The sequence below is a fragment of the Haliotis rubra genome, unplaced genomic scaffold (assembly GCF_003918875.1).
Source record: "Haliotis rubra isolate DU_JTF1 unplaced genomic scaffold, ASM391887v1 Scf1196, whole genome shotgun sequence".
NCBI lineage: Eukaryota > Metazoa > Mollusca > Gastropoda > Lepetellida > Haliotidae > Haliotis > Haliotis rubra.
In genome coordinates, this window is record NW_025765110.1 from 148038 (window position 1) to 169010 (window position 20973).

General features: G+C 39.3%; 1 long non-coding RNA gene across 2 annotated transcripts; it reads left to right on the forward strand.

Annotated features, from left to right (window-relative positions):
* The first annotated feature begins 436 nt into the window (after positions 1-436).
* LOC124261572 lies at positions 437-7752 on the forward strand. 2 transcript variants are annotated; one of them, XR_006894359.1, is made up of 3 exons: positions 437-446; positions 3779-3781; positions 7616-7752. It is a non-coding gene; the product is annotated as an uncharacterized LOC124261572 (long non-coding RNA). The 2 variants fall into 2 exon arrangements; XR_006894361.1 differs by lacking the exons at positions 437-446; positions 3779-3781 and adding exons at positions 2889-2899; positions 3113-3117.
* The last annotated feature ends 13221 nt before the right edge of the window (positions 7753-20973 follow it).

Genomic DNA, 20973 nt, shown 5'->3' on the forward strand with positions numbered 1-20973 from the left:
CACACACCCCACACCCACCCACACACCCTCTCCAATAAAAATAATTGAAGGGGGTGACAACCATTATTGGCATGAGTATACATTGAGATAGAAGTAGGTTCCATACATTCAGTTTCACACAAAATACACGCTAATGTATACATTCCATTCTGAAGATTCAAAGACTCTAATTAAGTGTTGTTTCAAAATATGATAAGGACGCTTTATCTATACCTTGTATATATATTTGTGCTGTAACTATCTATCGAACTATCGATGGATTGCAATTGTTGAGTCTCCGATAGCAATTAATCGATGGAAGAAACTAAAAACTATCGATGCAGCGATAGTATGTGTGTCTTTCGATAGTTTAGTAATTGCCTTCCGTTGATAAATGCGCAGCGCAAAATACAGGGAGTACCAGATTCGTTCACTTTGATTTAGAATTATCCGCCCCTGTTACCTCAGTCTCTAAAAACAAACTTGATCTGGGTTTCAAGTTTCTTCTCAGTTATTAAAAGATACTGTAACTACTTCAGCTTGTTTTGTTTTTGTTTTTTCATATAAACTATACATTCTTTGGGAAATGACTTCAAATGAGACGATTTAGGGAGAGAAAAAACTATTGCAATAGTTGGTCGCAATAGACTATCGTTATCGCAATAGTATCTTGCAATAGACTATCGCTATCGCAATAGTTGTTTCCCCCTCAATAGTCACCCCTAATCAGCATATATATATTGGATTTCTATGGCGCCAAATATCCAAAGCAAAGCTGTACAACGGCGCATCACTACCTCATTATCCTTCATTTGTACCACCATGTTGTTTCTAACCACCATGTTGTATGTAGCTGTCGTTTGTTATTAATTGTACTTGTGGCCTTTATATTGAATATACTTCTTTATGTCCGCGGTGTTTTGGCAACATGTTCAGAATGTTTTTGAATTGTAAGTCACAATCAAAACAATTTTCAAAAGTATTACGCAGTCTTCCTAAAATGAAAGTCACAAATTACAGGTGGGTACTTTCTTTTACATGTTGTTTCTTATTAGGAAGGGTTATATTGTTGCTTGTGACAGTACAACACAGTCCCTTTTGGTCAAACTATGAGGGGGCAGCTGGGAAGCCTTGTCGTTAATGATAAGTTCTAATTCTGATTCTTGAATATTGCTGAAAGGGTACTGCGACTCTTACATTAACCGCTGTTACGTAATGGTTTAGTATTTCAATAAAACAAAAATAATAGGTAAAACAAGTTCTGGTGCATGATTTATATACACTCCATGTCGTCATACACATTCAAACTGCTTGAAAGTGAGTTTTCTTAAATTGTAAAGGGTATAAAAGTTCAAGCCAACAAAAGGTAGATTCAATTAGGTGTCACGGTAGTTTCTTTTACTGTTAGATGCATGCAACTATTTCAGATGTATCGACCGTTTCCATGTGAATACCGGCTGTGTGTCAGCTGGAAACGTTTCGTTTACAATAGTGTTAATTGGATCTACAAAATGTCACAATGCCCTTAGAAATTGGCATTTCCCTTTACTTTTACTGACATTTGGCTCAAGCTTAATCATCGATTTCATTCAAATCTCTGTACATCGAGGTAACAGAAAATTATGTTCGCATATGAGCATTTGAGGCCGTTACTGTTCCTTTCACTTACAACGATGGATCGATCTATCAGTTTGTCCATGAACTAATGATTCCAGCATATCGATAACACGTTAATATATCAACGGTTAACAGAGAAGTAAATCAGTAGACGTAAAAATGATTGATAAAATAATGAAAGACATATATATATAGGTGGCATATTTAGAACTGATATGTACACACTAGCTAGGAAGTATACAATATCATACAAGGCGCATTCCAGAAGGAAGTGGGCTTTCTTTGATATACACAACCTCATCAGATCTCGTTTCTCCATGTGTGACTATTCATATATCTAAAGTGTGATAGTTAAACTTAACGTTGTATGCAGAAGGTGCCGATCCTAAGTAAACGCAAAATGATGACTAGGCAAGAAGCAGCAGTAGCAGTGTTATATACTCAACGTCTTTATCTGTCATAATCACATAACATATGAGTGGCACCGATAAAAAGGGTACAACAAGAAGTATAATAGAATACTTTGGACTGACCTTCAAGGAAGGTGTTGTTCAGCCTCATGTATCTAATTTATACAAAAATGGTCGGATGGGTGGATGATTGACCTTTCATTTGATTACCAGATGTAAGCTCTGCTTCTGACACACTTCATGTATATTACACTTTCTGTTAGAACAAATGAAACAAATACTTTCCTATGTCTATGAAGGTAACAAACTGATATTGTTTTGTAACATACCCAACAGATTCGTTTCAGTCAAAATGTTCCCCTGCCTACACACAAAATAGGCAACTCAGTTGTGACCACAAAATGTTCATGGCGAAACTTTTCTACTAAATCTAAGTGCACGAAGTGACCTTTCTACTCAAATGTAGCACTTAGCATTGCGTCCTCTGCACTTTTATGGTTGGAGTCTTCACGCGACAATAAGGACTGTGGTTAATGGCCGAACGTGCCGTAAGATGAGACATCGCGTGCCAGAAGGTTAGTTCTCTTTGATCGATTGAGGGCGCCACTTAATCGTGAGGAAACAGTAGATTGATAGGTGTTGAGATGGCATGAAGCATAACATGATGGCAAATGGGATTATACCAAATCCAATTGTGCCCAGTGAACAGAACAACGGTGTCTTGCTACAATAAGTGGCTTTCCCTTGGGTTACCTCCAGAGATTTAGCGCGACAAAGTCTAACTACATGCAGTAATGGGTTTTTCATATACACGTAAATAGACGCTACAAAACCATTTTCCATAATCACGGTATTTCCATACCTTATGGTGATATGGTTGGCAAGTGTTTGCTGTTTGACACAGCTCTCAAAACTATTCGAGCTTGATGACGGCGGTCTGTCCGTAATTGAATCTTGACTAGACAATTCCAATACGTGCATCGATCTACGCCGGTGCGATACGATGACATACAATCAACCGAGTCACATAGCGAGTCTCTCGAAACTCAAATCACATTCTAAATCAAAACGCCCCACAGAGCTGTATTCGTATGGCTAAGCTTAAGCCTCAGTCTATACTTACATTGTCGATACATCTGGGTGGATGAGTCCGTTGGGTTTACTCACGCTTCTGAAGTGTGTGACAGTACTTTAGAACAACCACATGACGCAGCTATGCAGATAAGACATGTGCGCCCTTCATGTAGGTGTTCGTTCGAATAAATATTATAATCCTTTAACACAAGTGCATAAAGTTATTATAAATCAATTTATCTGAAATTGCTGAAGATGACACATGTCATCGTATCGAAAATGCTTAGATCGATGCTCATGCTGCTGATCACTGGATTGTCTGGTACAGACTCGTTTATTTACAGACCCACAGTTTTATATACTGGAATTGTGCTAAGTGCGCGGCGTTAAACAGCAAACAAACCAGAGACTGCTATCAACGTTCAACGTATGACACAATGTCAACAAAGACACCGAACCTGACAAATGATCCTTTCAATCGCCTCTTACGACCAACATAAGTGGCATTTAGTTTGTATTATAGCCATTGTATGTGTGTTCGTGCTTGCGGAGGGGGAAGGGGGTGTTTGTGTTAGCGGGCGTGCTTGATGGATATAGGGTGGCTACGTGATAGGTATTTATGTGTTCCTTTGGTTTCTGGTGTCCCCCGCCTTGATATTGCTGGAATGTTCCTAAAAGCGGCGTAAAACCAAACTCAGTCAGTCAGTCAGTCCTTTGGTATTCATTAAAGGTACAGGACAGTTCATGTTCACTTTGTTGTGAAATGAAACATTCCGTTAAAGTGAGCCTACACATCCAAGCGTCTGTCGATATACATTCATTGTTATTCTTTATAAACCGGTATGGATTATCAGTTTCCCATGTAGCGTCTGGGATTAATGGGGTGCACACCGTGATCGGCGTGAATTAACATCAAACATGCTACTAAGAGAGACAAATGAAGGCTATCCCTGTTTTGGGTATGAAGGAGAACACTGACCCACACGTTCCAGTTACCCTTTGTCAGCAAGTCGACTTAAACTGATCAAAAACCATTGTATCCTTCTTAATGAGTTTTAGAAAGGTTTAGATGTCAATCCGATTGTATGAGTTATCAAACAAATGAATAGACAGTGTCCACTGGTGGTAGAAAATGCAATAATAATACTGATGTGTCTGGTCTGGGACGTGCATTAGACACCACAGAACATTAAACCCGAACTTTATGATGAAGCTCATACAACGAATGGTTGTACAAACCTACATAACAACACATATATAAGTCCGAACGTGGACATTTATTGCAATTGCGAGAAAGTTCCAGGTTTAAGAGGACACGAAGTCCATAAGTAGCCCTACTGTTCCGCCTTACGGTAATGAAGCTTCACGTATTTTATGTGCAGAAAAGTGCGATCGGATTCATAAAATCGAACATGCTAATGAGAACATGTGTTCATTAAGTAGACCTAATTCTCTGATTGTAGTTATCAGTTATAAAACAACACATAAAAGGTTTAAAAGAAACCGAAGATGTACCTCTCAGTGCCTTTAATAAGAATAAGTGATCTGCAAGTGATAAAATCTTGAATGAGGACAGATACTGCCATTACACTAAGGTGTTTTATGTCCACATGCTACACTGTGCAACAAAATCACAGCTTTTCCTATGTATTCCTATTCATGGATTGAAGTTCTTTCAATCATTATATTCCAGCGACATCGAAATATATTTTCATAAATTTGATTCCAGAACGTTCAGACTTGACTACAGGACTATGTTACAGCGTCAGCTTACTAACCTTCAGGCTACATTGCAGCTCAATGCAATGTTTCTAAAAACATCAATGGAAGTTTCTTTTCATGTATGTTCAAATTGTATGTAAAGTAGTGCTTACACATAATACTCCAGGGCAAATATTTACTTTACATGCCGGTTGAGTGATCGGTATTTATTTAATAATTGTCACATATCACATTCTTTTCACTGGTGACCCACCGTAACAAAATAACAGTACACCAATGAAACTGCCTCAACTGTGTCACAGTGTGTTTATCTGTAACATCTGTGATAAAATTGACAAAAAACTCTCCACTCAATATTGCAACAGTCATAGTTCCCTTTATGTTGCGCAAATACAAAAACATCTCCAACGTCTTGGGGTCTATATTTCATAACCTTTCAGTTACACCCTGGTATGCTCTTTGTGAAACGATTTTAAAGAACAAGATGGGTTTCTGGTCTGAAAGACCTGAGTAAAACTTGGTAGAGGTTTTATTGTGAACATGTAGAGAACACCTGGTATCATCACTGTATGTAATTGACAGAGATCCATAAACACTTACTCGTGATCAATATATATTTGGAATCGTACAATCATGTGTGCTTTTAGCAGAAATTTCTGATGAATGTGAAACGTGTTTTGTCGCTTCCGTTTACATGGATTTATCACTGTGGTGTCCATAGAATTACATACACAGCGAGCTACGGGGAACTGCGTAACTACCTATTGTCTGCCTCGAGGTTAAGAATGGTGTTAATCGCAAGCCTCTGGATATGACAACATTCACTCACAACGCACAAATAATTCTGCGTAATTTCTCAGTTATTCTACATATATCTGATTGACATTTTGAGAGAGAAAATGATTCCGATACAGGTACAGACTGACACGTTTGCCGAAGGCGTTACGTAATCAATTCGCCACCTCGTGAAAAACGGATGACGTCACTTGACAACAATGCTGTGAGCTAGATTACACCTCACTTCTGCATGTACCTTCACTGCATATACAAGTACCTTCATTTTGGGAAGTTATTACACATTGCCTAGTCTTAATTAATGACCACTAATATAATATATATACACGGAAATGATCTAAAATGACAAAATGCAAACGATGGTAAAATATAATGGATGATAATTCGACTGACCCTGGTACGTGGATAAGTGCATTCTCGATTAATTCCACCCATCCACTCAGTCACTTGCAATAGAAGCGAAAAAATACCTTCCAATATCCACAAGAAATTCCTGGATGAAGCATAGTCGATTGTACAATTCGGATTGAGTAATGAGTATGTGTTTGTGTGATTGTTCGTTCACTTGTTTGTATGTTCTACGGAACATTCAGGAACAATTACAGCTTTATGACCGCGATGTGTAAACAATCGAGTCTGAACCAGACAATCCTTTTACGGTAAGATACGGTGACAGAGCACGTGTTTATGAATCACTATCAAATAATGATGATACCAGATGTTCGTGAAAAGGTGAGCGTATCCTTCACACAAAAATCGGGAAGATATGATACCAGTTCAAATAGGGAATGATTTAATAAGCATGCACGCCAAACATCCAAATGTAGGCAGTCACTCATACATATAATTTCCAGAAACCCAAGTCTGTCAGTTGTTCTTTATTACGTTCTTTAATCACCTCGGTATCTCAAAGGGTAAAACTGTTTGCAACAAAGTTCGATCCTCACTTGATTTTACACCCCTTAGGATATATTTCAAAACTTGCAAACGTTCCCGAACAATAGTTATTGAAATTGAAGCTCAACACTGATCTCATGACTAATGGTTTGAACTAACCCTGTAGCCATCAATTTGAGATCATGTTCAATTTGGGAAGATGTCAATTGGCACATTTCATCTTAAATGCTAAAGACCTTGCCTCAAGGGTGAGATAAAATGGCATTGCTTTTTTTAGCTTGGTGGTTTTGGAAACGTGCATCCTAAGTGGAAAGGAATTATGTTACTTAACAGGACTGAAGCAGTGACTTAAGCTGGTCTTCAACAGCTATCGAGATTCGCGTTGTGGCAAAAATTGGCATCCTTGAATTGTTTTTCGTTCACCTCGTGATTTTTATACATCAAACTGTCTTCCGCTTTTATCTCAAACATATTTGAACCGTAATTGAAAACAATAAGTCAAGCTGTTCGTCGCTCGTACTTTCAACAACATCAGTAGAGCGGAAAGGAGACTCAGGTTATCATCCCTGTTAGTTTCTAAATGGTTCTTTTGTCTAAGACCATCAACGGGCTCAAGTATGTCGTCTGTAGGCACTTAAACGAGATAGGAATACATTTTACCATATGGGGTTTCGCTTTTTGCATGAACGCGTGTTTTCAAGACGTATCTGTGTACCAAGATAATGCTTTAGTAGGGAGTTTTTTTCTGGCACCAAGGACACACACAAGACATGGCTGATGAACTATAATGCACCACAAGAAATGGACGTAAAGATGTATGGATTGTGTACGAAGGAAGAGGACTTGCACAGTGCTTTGTAAATACCTTCACATTGCCAACTTAACCGCACAACTGATATGTTCATTACATTGATGCCATCAGTTGATGAAGATACTTTGCGCAATGCTGGTCGCTTCCAATGTAAAATTCAGAAAATCACAAACATCCCTACTGACACCACATGAGAAATGCTCATGTAAACAGGTGGTCACGTTCCTCTCTGGGTGTATTCGTGCGAGTGCAAGTGAGATTGTTGTATGTGTAGGTGTGTGTGGGTGTGTTTGGTTGAATGAGTGGTGAGTGGTGGCGCGTGGTCCTGTGCATATATCTCAGGTCACAAATCTGTTGAAGAAAAGCAACGTTGAGCTCGGAGAGTCCTTGGATGGGTGACCGTTCTTGGCAGCTAGACCCCTGAGAGTTTCTAGGACATCAGTCCTGCCCCACAACGAAATACATGTGATACATGTGGAGTCTCCTTAGGCAAGTGAATTTGTTCACAATTGCTTCTGTTCACCCATCAGAAAATGGGTACCCGGTGGGATAAGTCAAATGACTATATCCTTCTAGCACCTAACAGGCAGCTTGGATTATCCAGGATAATAATGTTGTGCTGTGTGTGTACACTTTGAGCATGTCCCTTTGTGATGTGGAGTGTTGCACGGTATAGGTATCGTTATTGTTATTATAATGACATATGGAGGGATGGTGTTGGGGAAGATGGAGTGTGGGTGGAAGGTGGTTTGTGAGATTAGGGATTTATGGTTGAAATATTGTGGCACTTTTGGGGAAACTGTTTTTGTCTCGGATTGCGACTTAAATTAACGGCATCAATTTCATTATTTACAAACTTCAAATTCAGGAATATGCCGTCTTAGTCTGATTTAGCAGAGTCTGTTTCCGGTTTGGCCTTGCGTTTCAAAGCAACATCAAGACACAATATTTAGCAATCGGATGAATGTATCAAGGGTTTCAAATACTATCTTAGTATGACATAACAGTGACAGATAAGCCAGATGTTATTCCTAGATGCATAGGTATGTGACAAAGTGTGTCTGGGATCAGGCTAAAACGGCCCCGTGACAAAACGGCCCCAAGTTTGCTTGGCTAAAACGGCCCCGACGTAAAACGGCCCCGATGTTGCTATCAACTATGTTGCTTGAAATGACTCCGTACAATTGCAAAAAAAAAAAGACGTGAAATATATTTCAGCATTTATATTGACATGTAACATATATTGAAACCAGAAAAAAAATCGTAATACACTCCTTGCAGCACACACAGCAGTACCACTAACGTGCTTGACGATGTATTTGTTTTCAATTTTAGTGTAATCTGAAGTTACATAATGGGTATTAAACAAAATAACAACACAGATTCATTAAAGTACTATTGCTAATATTTGTCAAACACCAGCTCTGTCAGGATTAACTCGACACAGAGCAACTGCTACTTCAATGTTGTTTTAATGACTGCATGTGTGACTTCATGGTATGGATGTGTTTTTAACAATTTGAATTCTGATTCTGAAATGTAATGTTTTATTTGTCAAACTTAAATTTTAGTGAATATTGTTAGATGATCTGTACAATATTCAGTTTGATTCACATGTATTATTGGCCTCATGGCCATTTAAACAGAATAAAATCATGATGAAAATGTCAAAGTTAATTAATTTAATAAGTAATTGAAAAATATGCGTTTTGATCTATCATTTATGACTAAGGACACACATTGAAATAAAACTGATTATTTTGGGGCCGTTTTGGCAAATATGGGGCCGTTTTTACTTGGGGCCGTTTAGTCACGGGGCCATTTCAGCCAAAGCATTTGGGGCCGTTATAGCCAATTTGGGGCCGTTTCGTCTTGGGGCCGTTCTGCTGTGGGGCCGTTTCAGCTATAACCCGAGTGTCTGATCAAGCAATCAAAGGCTGACATGATCTATCATCTTGTTTCTATAATCAGTGAACACGTATCTGACAGCGACCAACTTGCATTAAACAAGCTGGGGTTGAGGGCAGATGGGGCAGATGGGGGTGGGGAGAAGGCGGGGTTGTGGGATTGGGGATATATGGTTGAAATATTTTGGCACTTTGGGGGAAATCCGTTTTTGTCTCGGATTACGACTTAAATTACCAGCATCGATTTTCTTACTTAGAAACCTTATATTCAAGAATATGCGGTCTTTGTGTCTGCTGATCCAGAGCAGAATCTGTTTCTGGTTTGGCCAAACGTTTCAAGACAATATCAAGAAACAATGTTTAACAAATGGATGAAGGTGCCAAGTGTTTCAAATATTCTTTAAGTAAGTCTCAACGGTGACAGATAAGCCAGATGTTATTTCTAGATGCTTAAGTATGTGCTATAGCGTGTCTGATCAAGCAATCAAACGTTGACTTCAAGGAAAATCAGCTCATCAGCTCTCTATATTCAGTGAACACGTATCTGATAACGACCAACATGCATTAAACAAGCTCAACTTCTTTTTTATCTCTTGATATTTTTTAATATGTTTCTGTCTTTAAAGGACTCTTATCACTTTATTGAACTCAAGATAAAAGAGTAACTTGTTATCGTCCACGAGGCAAGTTTTGGTCGTCAGTCAACGTCAATAAAATTACACAAAACAACCATTATACGGTTTCTGTAAGAGGTCGTATGCTGTGTCTTCGTAAAAAGCTGGAAGGTTACCTTGACACTCAATTGCTGCATGGTGGTGACGTTAATACGTAATTGAGAATTCTAAAAAGGTCTACAAAGTTGTTAAATCAGACACTGCCATTTACATGCATACTCAGCGTCAGTATTGAGTGGTTACGCAGAATAACGAGATAAAACGTTGCATTTTCAACTTCCAAGAGTGCAGTTCAGATGCGTGATTAAACGAACCATCGTTTTGTAAATCGACTGTTGATTGTGATATATTCCACATGCTAAATCAATTATTACACTCAAGCCTGTGGTTTGGGAGGGAATTTTCAACACCCTCTATTTTTCTTAATAGTCGCTGTCCTTTTTCCTGTTTCATTTAAGTATCCAACCAATATGACATAGGTGTAAATAACACGTTCCACATCTGTTAATGTCAATGTCAACATACGCACATCTGTTGACGCTTGTTGTGTGTGTGTCCATGTCTGACATATATCAAGGTGATCCTTGAATAATGAGAATATATTTACGACGTGTTTATTGAAATGCTGCCACATTCTTGAAAATTGTGCTCACTGGTTGACGTAGGCAATACAATACAACGGATAGATGATGGCGAATTACGAAACAATGCATACTTAGCAAATTGAGCATCATTTCATGTAAACACATTGTAAATATATACGTCGTGGTAACTATATGCTGAAATTGTCAATCGGAGCTTATGTCGCTGAACTCACACTCCTCCTCTCTATTTTCTGGTTAAAGTGAGTAAGTGTGTGAGTATGGTTTTACGCCACTTTCATCAATATTCCAGCAATATCACGGCGGGGAACAACAGACATTGGCTTCACACATTGTAACCATTTGGGTAATCGAACCCAGGTGTTCAGCGTGACGAGCGGACGCTTTAACTTTTAGGCTACCCGCCACTCTGGTTTAAAGGATGGGTAGGAATCATTTTAATGACTTTATACGAGGGCTGATTGGGACTTTCTTAGTGTTTCCGGTCAATCCACTACTTGATTGTCTGGTTGGTTTGACAGGAGTACTCAAGGCAAACAATACCTCCATTCTTTAGACAAATTTTGTAAATTGGGGGCTACACACACACACACACACACACACACACACACACTTTACTCTTTTCGCTAACAAGGAATATCATCACTCATTTTCTGAGATTTATTCATATCATTTTCACAACTAATTTTCTCTTTACTTATGCTATCCGAAAGGTTTATAACCTGTTGTTCTCTTAAACACTTAATTCACTTATGTCATGACCACCTACGCTCATCCATTATGTAATAGTAGCCAAACAATGATTTAAATAAGTGGCGATTTTCAAAAATGCAATTTCCTAAAAAGAGTTTAGTTACTGTTTGTGATGAAATATTTTTACTTGTCAGTGTGTCACATTTGCACATTTGCCATTTTGTGTCGTTCACGAACATAACTGATGTCATATCGTATTTCTTAAGGCGCCCCAGCGACACATAATCAATTCACTATTTCTGTTTGCCTTCAAATGTTAAAATCTATTTATATTCTGTTGGTTTCTATTCTTGTCGATGTTCATCGTAATGGCATGTTCATGAAACTGGTAAGGTGTTCCTGTGTGGTGCTAGCAGATGACAAAGGCCCGTGTTATTTTATCTTGTCAAAGCATTCTCTAATAACAGTTCATCAACAGTGTGAGTTAATGACTGGATTCAGGGGTAAAATATGCTTTCCGTGAGAAAAGACTGAAATTGGACTCGGCTGAATAGGAAGTATTTGTGTGTGTGTGCAATGCGACATATTAAATTCGGTCTTTAAAAAACAAAATGCTTTTGGTTATCCTTTCCCCAGTGAGTTGTCCGAAAACATATACAATATTCCCAAGAATTCAGAATTACGATCCTTGATCGTGCAAAGCTCCGTTGATCGAGGGTTTGAAAGATTCCCAGTTTCCGACTCTCTCTGTCGAAACTACCCATGCTAAACGGATACTCGTTTGCGATCTGGCGTTCATGCCCTGGCATAAGGGAAATATGGATTAAAACATTAAACTCTTCTCACTCACACACTCACACCATCAAATGATAATCAACAAAATGGCGATGATATATACTGGACAAAATAAGTTAGGGATATTGGTATTTTTATGATTGATATTTTATCAATGTGTCAATGAATAAATACATCATTATTCATAATTTCAAAATTAACATATATCCCTAACTATTTTTGTCCAGTATATGTTCACAGACTGTCTTACCAAACGTCTTAGCGTTGTAGGTCTAGATCTTGGTGTTGACAGCAATTATAATTGATGATGAGTCCCTCATATTATATGATGGTGAGATTACTTTTCATTCATTCATAAATAAGGGCTTGAAAACAACGTGACTAATTTTAAAGATTTTATGTACCTATGAATACCTTATGACAGTTCTGATTTACGCTGAAACTTGTTATCGAACATAAAACATTTATTCAAAGTCGCTTTAAAACTAAACTCACTCAATTATTCCAAGAAATTGTCGTAATATGCTTGATCTTCGCCAACTCCGAGGCCCTCATCCGATTAAAAGCCAATCGGCTACAAGAAACCTTCCTTCAACTCAGAATCGATGTCTTGTGCTCAGTCAAGTTGAAGTATGTGTACAAGTGATTGGACAATTCGAGGATGTGAAAAGGAAACAACAAATCACTTCAGTGGTCGTGATTTGTTTGTCCTTTGTCAAGTACCATCAGAGAGTGAAATCTACATCACCAACCCTCTCCAACTTCTTGAATCGTCAGAGCACACATATTAAAGCAAATTGGTACATTACCAAGGTCCCAAGGTTTTGTTTGCGAATATATAAATACCTGATCAAAGATATGTCTAGCTTTGGTGTCAAACGTATGAGAATGCATGCACTTCTAAATTCTTACACAAAAATACTTGTAAGAAAGGTTTTAAGGGTAGAGAAACCAACACATCGATCTCTCGTTCTTCATCAACACACGTTCTTTGTTAATGTTGACATTGGTTCACAATTTAAATAAAATAATGACGTATGCAAAAGCTGAACACGGTTATGTTCCATTTTCACCATATTCAGTTATTGATTTGTTTTGTGTATTTCAGTGTGATTAAAAACGTGTCATTTTATTAAACCAAATCAAGTCAGAGAATTAATACAAGTTGCACAGTTGTAAATGGACGTTTTATATCAACTCTATTTCAAGCGGTGCTGTTCCTTTCTCCAGTCGTATTTATACATGAAATACCCTACATAAGCCGCATTATAGAAAAACAGTTGCCTTCCGTAGTCCTTCTGCCCTCAGGCCACATAGAATACAGCTAAATTTCCGCTTTCGTAATGATAAGATCGTTCGCCTCGTGGGCTTAAGGAAAGATCGCTCAGCCAAATACGTCGGACGAAGCGTAATTCAGTACTGAACACGTTTCTTCGTCTCATTGCATGTAGGTTTAATAGTGACGTTCTTGGAATTGAGGGAACGTCAGTGTTGGAGGGATGTTGGCCACTTCCAGTCATCAACCCACACTCCGATATAGCCCCTCAATAACGAGCAGCTAAGGGATATTTAAAGGTCTTAAGAGATCGGTATCGTAAAGCTACCTAAAGTGGCATTTTCATATTGCAAGGAATCCTTTTGTTTAAGGGATTAATTTACCTTCAGTCCATCTCTGTCATGCAGGATTGCAGCATCCATTATTCAGGAAATGAAGGAATTCCTTTAAAGTGTTTATATATTTTTTGTAAAGAAATTGTAAGTAACTGAACATTGTGTCATAAAAGAGCTCAAACCCAAGCTGAACTATCAAGTTCAACGCCAACCTGTCACAGTAAGGTTTCACTTGAAAGCAGATGGAAGCAAGAGGTGAAGAACTTGACCAATTACATACAGTCCACTGACGGGCGATGGGAAACGTCTCATAGGATAAAAATTAATACAAGGATCTGTGCGTTTAGAGTCTCTACTGGTCTTTCTGGCAGCAAAATTACCACAACCAATAACAATGATTTTTGTTATCATAACAATCATAATATTTCAGAGTGAGTTTAGATAGGAACTCTGCATTAGTGATTCTGCCCTTGTAGTCACGTAGACAGGAAATCGATCCACGCTTCCATGTGAAGCTGCAATGTCCTAGCGCCAGCGACAAGCGAATGTAGACCTATATGCAGCGACAAAATGAGTTCGTCGACGTTAAATGAATACAAAAATCAATGAAAAGTATAGAAAAAAAAGCAGCAGCATGATTTTCAAGGTTAATACATGTAGGTGCATAAGATAACAAAAATGCCAATGACAAGTGTAATTTTCAAACTGGTATATTGATATTGATAGTTGAATACAGTTATGTATATGAAATGAGTGAATGTTAACCAGCGCTACTGTGAGCAATATCAGTGACTGGGCGGCTTTTCACCTTCATGTGGAAGGAAACCCCGATACAATGCTGCCCTGGTGAATTCTGCAGTATGCTTATAGAGCGAACAAACCAAAGACCCATGCTAATCGTAAGAGGAGACTAACGGGATCGGGTGGTAAGGCTCGCTGACTTGGTTATCACGTGTCATCGTATCCCAGTTGTGTAGATCGATGATCATGTTTTTGATCATTGGATTGTCTGGTTCACACTCAGTTTTTTACAAACATCCGCAATATAGCTGGAATATTGCTGAGTGCGGTGTTAAACAGCAAACAAACAAATGACTGATATTATTAGCAAAGGTAGACACAATGCCAACAAGGACACCGTACCTGACAAATGATCCTTTCAATCGCCTCTTACCACCATCATAGGTGCTTTTAGTTTGTTTTACAGCCATGGTCTGTGCGTTTGTGTTTGCATGTCTGTGTGTTTGTGTTCGCATGTGTGTGCTTGATTGGTGGATATATGGATACTACGTGATAGATATTAAGATTTTCCTTTGATATTCATTAACCGGTATGGATTATCGATCTGTCATGTTGCGTCTTGGACCGGTTAACACCGTATTCACGAACACTACCGCTTTATGACGGTGATCTCAAAGCAATCGAGTCTGAACCAGACAATTCTGTTATTGTCACCATGAGATAAGGTGACAGTTTTGGAATCACTACCAAATAGTGATGACACACATGTTCGCGAAAAGATCAGCATAACCTGCCCTACCGGTGGCACCCGTCATAGACATTATGCAAAGGCTAGTCAAGTGTCCAGCAGATATAAATTGGGATAATACGATGCCAGTCAACATAGAGAATAATATGAACAATAATTGAATGTACATACCCGCCAAGCATCCAAATATAGGTAGTCACTCATACGTGTAATTTCCAGAAACCCAGTTCTGTCAGTTGTTTTTAAATACGTTCTTTAGTCCTCTGGATATCCCAAAGAGTATAACTGTTTGCAACAAAGATCGAATTTCGCTTGATTTTACACCCCTTAGGATATTTTTTCAAAACTTGCAAACGTTCTCGAACAACAGTTACTGAAATTGAAGCTCAACACTGATCTGATGACTAATGGTTTGAACTAACCCTGTAGCCATCAATTTGAGATCATGTTCAATTTGGGAAGATGTCAATTGGCACATTTCATCTTAAATGCTCAAGACCTTGCCTCAAGGGTGACATAAAATGCCATTGCTTTTCTTAGCTTGGTGTTTTTGGAAACACGCATCTAAGTGGAAAGGAATTATGTTACTTAACAGGACTGAAGCAGTGACTTAAGCTGGTCTTCAACAGCTATCGAGATTCGTGTTGTGGCAAAAGTTAGCATCCTTGAATTGTTTTTCGTTCACCTCGAGATTTTCATACAACATCAAACTGTTTTCCGCTTTTATCTCAAACATACTTGAACCGTAATTGAAAACCATAAGTCAGGGCTAGGGGTGTTTGTTGTGCGTACTTTCAACGACAGTAGTTGACCGTAAAGAAGACGGGTTAACGTGCCCTGTTAGTTTCTAAATGGTTCTTTTGTCTGAGACCATCAACGGGCTCAAGGATGTCGTCTGTAGCCACTGAAACGAGATAGGAATGCATTTTACCATGTGGGAATTGATTTTTGCTAGAACGCGTGTTTTCAAGACGTCTCCATGTACGAAGACAATGGTTTAGTGTGGAGGACAACTACAAGACATGGCTGATGAAAAACAATATATTGTTTTCGGTAGTGCAAACCTCAAGAAATTCACGTAAAGATGTGTGGTTACTGTCAGGCGGAAAAGAGGAATTGCACAGTGTTTTGTAAATATCTTTGATTGAGATCTATGAGATTATTACACAAGCAAGTGTGCCATACGACGTATACAAAATGAGTGTGAAAGTTTGGGGAGGGAGGGTAATTCAAAATTTTACACGAGTTTCATGTGACACACTTGCAAGTGCAATAATTTCTTTGTTATCCATTTTATCCATGTACATTTGTGCAGTAAAACACGGTAAGGAAGTTGGACGGCCATCTTCACTGACATTACGTTCAATTGTTTAATGATGCCACAGACGGCGAACTACAGAAATAATGGTTGCTAGGCAAAAGTGATATCTGCACACGCGCATATATGTTATATATGACACTGGTTAGGTTCCACCATATGGATAATAAAATGCCATATGTATTCTTCCTGTCTGAGTCTTTCATTGTGCTTGACTCAAGAAGACTATCCTTAGAAGTTATCGAACGCTTCCATATCTATTTTGTCTAACCAAATACATGTATTGTCCAAGGCAGCTAAGGCGGAGGTAATTTACAAGTTTCGTACATACCTTAACTTTAAAAGGTCATGAAAGATAGTCTGCAAAATGTTTAATACTATTCTCCAGAACAACCATATGGTTCTATCAAAAAAATTGTTTTAGATTCTAATTCAATATTGCACTGTTAAGCACGGTGATTGCAAGGCGAGTGAGTGGAAGGTTTGTAGTAAATGTAGGATATGCAGCACTTCAATAACATCAACAATAAATCAATTTTAAACTCTATTTTATAAAATAAGAATCACATGTCAATATCCTTCACAGACGCCCAAAGTCACAGTGAACGGAATGTGTGTGTTTGAACATGATTATGAGAATCGTGTTGAGTGGGTTTGGTTTGCCACTGTTTCGATTAATATTTCAGCCACGGCCTTATTCTCCTCTTACATGAAAAACGTCATACAACCAATAACTAAAAAGCACGCTTAAAACTCACTACAGCCAAGTGTGAGATAAATCCAAAAGAACTAGCCTATTCGCAAGAGCGTTTGCTTCACATCGAACGCTTAGGTTCGTAACCTGGAATGGTGCAGTAAGTGATGCTTTTATGCTCTATATGTTAAGGATGTGCAAATAAAAGTGACCAAACATCCACAACAAATAACTACTAAAAGCAGAGTCCGTTGTACAATTCCAACTATTTTTGTAAGTGTTTCTTTCTTTCTTTTTTAACTCCTCACTCAACAATATAACAGCTGTATGACGGCAGCCTGTAAATAATCAAGTCTGGAGCAGACAAGCCAGTGAGTGACATACTGAGATACAAAATGACAGAGAGCATGTGTTTATAAATCGCTCTGAAAAAGTGGCGCTTGGTGAACGAGTACCAACACAGTATAAATATATGCCTAGATGTATAATGTATGGGTGCAGGTTAATTTATCCTGACAGTTGCAAGTTATCATATCCTTGTTATATCAAGCTTTTTTTATGCTCAGTTAGAAACATTCTATTCCAGTTTGGGTTTGGAGTAGTGTGATTATGCCAAGATGTAGTTGACATCAAACTTTTCTTGTCATTATTTAAGTTTCATGTGTATGATTGTCTGACACAAGAGTGGCACTATGCTGTTAACAGCATGTCAGTGTGTAATTATTACTGGCAATTTCAGTCATTATTATATGTGGAAAAGTATATGTCTTCTGACCTGCAACTAGCTGTACTAGCTAATTTCTATGGAATAACTTCACATTGTCCAGTGAAACTGGAAGATACACTCTTCAAAAAAGAAACGCATATGTGATTTTGAGAATATTGGACTGTGGCAAAAACAATACAAATATACTATTTCTTTCCAAACCGTCATATGTGTCTGATTGTAAACAGCTTCAGCGCCAAAACGCGGCAATTTTAACTTTTTGCCTTGTTTTAGAATCGTGTAAAGAAGTATTCGCCAAAACGTCACCAAGAAAACAAGCAAAGCAAACTGCACGTGCAAGTAAGCAGAAAAGCCTGTGGTCTGGATCACTATAAACAGGCAAACGTTGTGTTTCATTTTGTCATTTGTTTTGGCCGGAAAAGAGGAAATCATCGAATCGAAACAACGCCATATAGGCCGCCTTGAAGCTGGGGAGTTGCAGTCTGCAGTTGCCCGACATTTCAACGTTCATCAGAGCACTATATCTCACCTTTGCGATCGTTTCCTGCAGACCAATTCCGCAAGATCGCCTGAGAAAGCAGCCGTCAAACAGTCCAGGACCATTGCATCCGGGTTGCTCACTTGCGTCATCGTCTTGACGCAGCCGTGAAGACTACACAACGCATCCCTGGTCTGAGAAGAATTTCCAACCAAACTTTCAGAAATCGATTGCTTGGGGATTGCTTTGGTAGCCTTTGTTCGAGTCCAATGTAATACTATTGACGTCGACATCGGGTGAGTCCCATTCAATCCCCCAGTGGGCAATGGTTGACTCATAGCTCAGCCGTACAGATTGTTAGCGTGGAGATAGAGTATATACGTGGCTGGTTTACTCGAGTCATCACCTTCCACGTATTTGTTGTTGGCTTTAGCGTATCGCTATCAAAATTCCACCTCCGCCTTTCTCGATGAACAGGTGCATGTCGTAATCCGTCATCAGTTTCAACTGGACACCAGTCTTTTTCAAAAAGGCATCCCAAGAGAGACCTGGGCTGGAGTAAAACCATGTTGGGACTAGGCCGTATTGTTTCGAGCGCGTTTTTTCTGAATACCGGTATCTTGAACACATCAGCAAGCAGCAGCACGTCCGTTTTCAAGTAGAGATCGTGGTAATCGCCCAGATTTTTGCAGTTTAGTTTGTCCTATACCTCGAGGGCGTGCTCGTAATCGTCATCAGTAATTTTCTATTCAGTTAAGTGACTGTAAAACGATTTGATGGGATCCAATTTCGTTTCCGTGAATCTCGATCAGTCGTCCATGTACTCGTACGGGTAGATGCCCTTCCTCAGCAGCAGAGGTCAAGTCGAGACGTTGGTGTATCGATTCGTTATGGCGAAGGCATCCGTGTCGTTCGCATTCACCAAAGTCTCCAGCGACGAGATAAGAAACTGAACACTGTCTATGAATCTCATTCCGCCCAGCGAGAACGAGATGTATTTTTCCAAGTTGTTGGGAATGCAGGCGATGTCACCGTCGGTCGCACACGTGACAACTCTTAGCCTTCTTGTGATTTCTCCAGTCCTCCGGGGTCATACATATGGGTACGATTTTGTACAAATTGTTCCTGATCGTTTTCGCCTCGTTTTGTAAACAGGTGAGAAATCGCTTGGCTGCGTCGTGGCCTCTGTAGGTCACGGATGCCTTCATTTTCCCATCGGACCTCCACATAACCGAACCCACAAGCCTCATTTGTAAGTGAAACTTTGTTCAGTCGTGGTAGGCGTGTCATGTTCGATTTTTTTTATGAGGCCTCGAAGTTGGCGTAGATGACGTAGGGTACGGGCATTTGATTTTTATGGTTGCCGAATTCGAGAATGTTGTCAATTTCTTTGTGCATGTCAATCCTGATAGTGGTCTGCCCCACGCCTCGGCAGTCCTCTCTGTGCGTTTCTAATAGGTCTACTCGACTGTAACAGTGCAGGCACCGCTTGCATAAATGTTTTTTGTCCACCGTATTTTGATTGGTCGTACTACAGCCTGCTCAGACTTTCGATTGCTGTGTAGTGAAACTGACCCGCTTTTTCCACCAAGAATGTGTTGATCCTGGGAATGTGTTCAGGGGCATCACTTATTCTATGCACAATCGTTCTATTACCTTCGTGTCCGAAGACATTGATGGTCAAATTGTTTTGTTTTTCAACCTTTCGTCTATGCCATCACCCGTTAAGCCTGTCGTCTTCGGGATAGCTTGAAGGCCTGTTTCCTTTTTTTTAATCGGCTGGAAACTTTTAGTTTTGATGTTGAGATGGTTTGTGATTTCTTGTCGAAGTACGATCCACCTTTGAAAGGCACGTAGTTCGCAATGTCCAAATAGACGGTGTCGATACTTCCCACCACCCACCCAGAACCCCTGTGCATCCGACGATTCCTGTAGTTTTTGCAGTGACGCATCGATGGTCCAATCGATCGAGTCGTTTTGGGTTATGACCTCCTGTTTGCTTCTGAACGTGCTCCACATGCTCTGAGCTGCCATCTGCCTGTTGCTGTTTGTTGAGCGGCATTTTGATGGCCAGCTAATATTTGATGCTTTTCAAATCGTACAACTCCTCCCTGATCTTGTTGGCGATAAGCGGTTTGACCTTATCGACATCGATGTTAGAATTCACCGCCATCCGCCAGCCTCTCAGATACTTACCAACTCCAAATGTTTGCTGTCTTCCAGCAAGGTTAACAGTTGGGCTTTCCTCATCGACTTAATCTGGTCAACCCGCGTTCCTTGCTTGAGCTTTGAGTTCTCGCACAGAAACAGGTATGATGGGTTCAATATTCAGCAATGTCAGCAATTCGGCCTTTCTCATATGAGAATAACCAACCAATCCATGTTCTTTCGCAATTGTTTTGAGTGCTCTGACAGTAGTCATGGTCGCTATATCCACATGCAAAGTCAAATGTCCAATTGATTCGTTATATCAAGCTTTGAAGGCAAATGTCTAATTGATTTGGTCACATGAAGGAAGCAAATGTACTGTAAGTCCCCATGGTCCCTAGTATGGTGATCTACCTTCTTTGGTTGGCAATCTATAGCCTTGTTTTATATTGTATTGTCATGTGTAGTGATAATCTGTGATAATCTAGTTCTTTTACTGTCCTTCGTTGACAGAATTTTATATATTTTACCT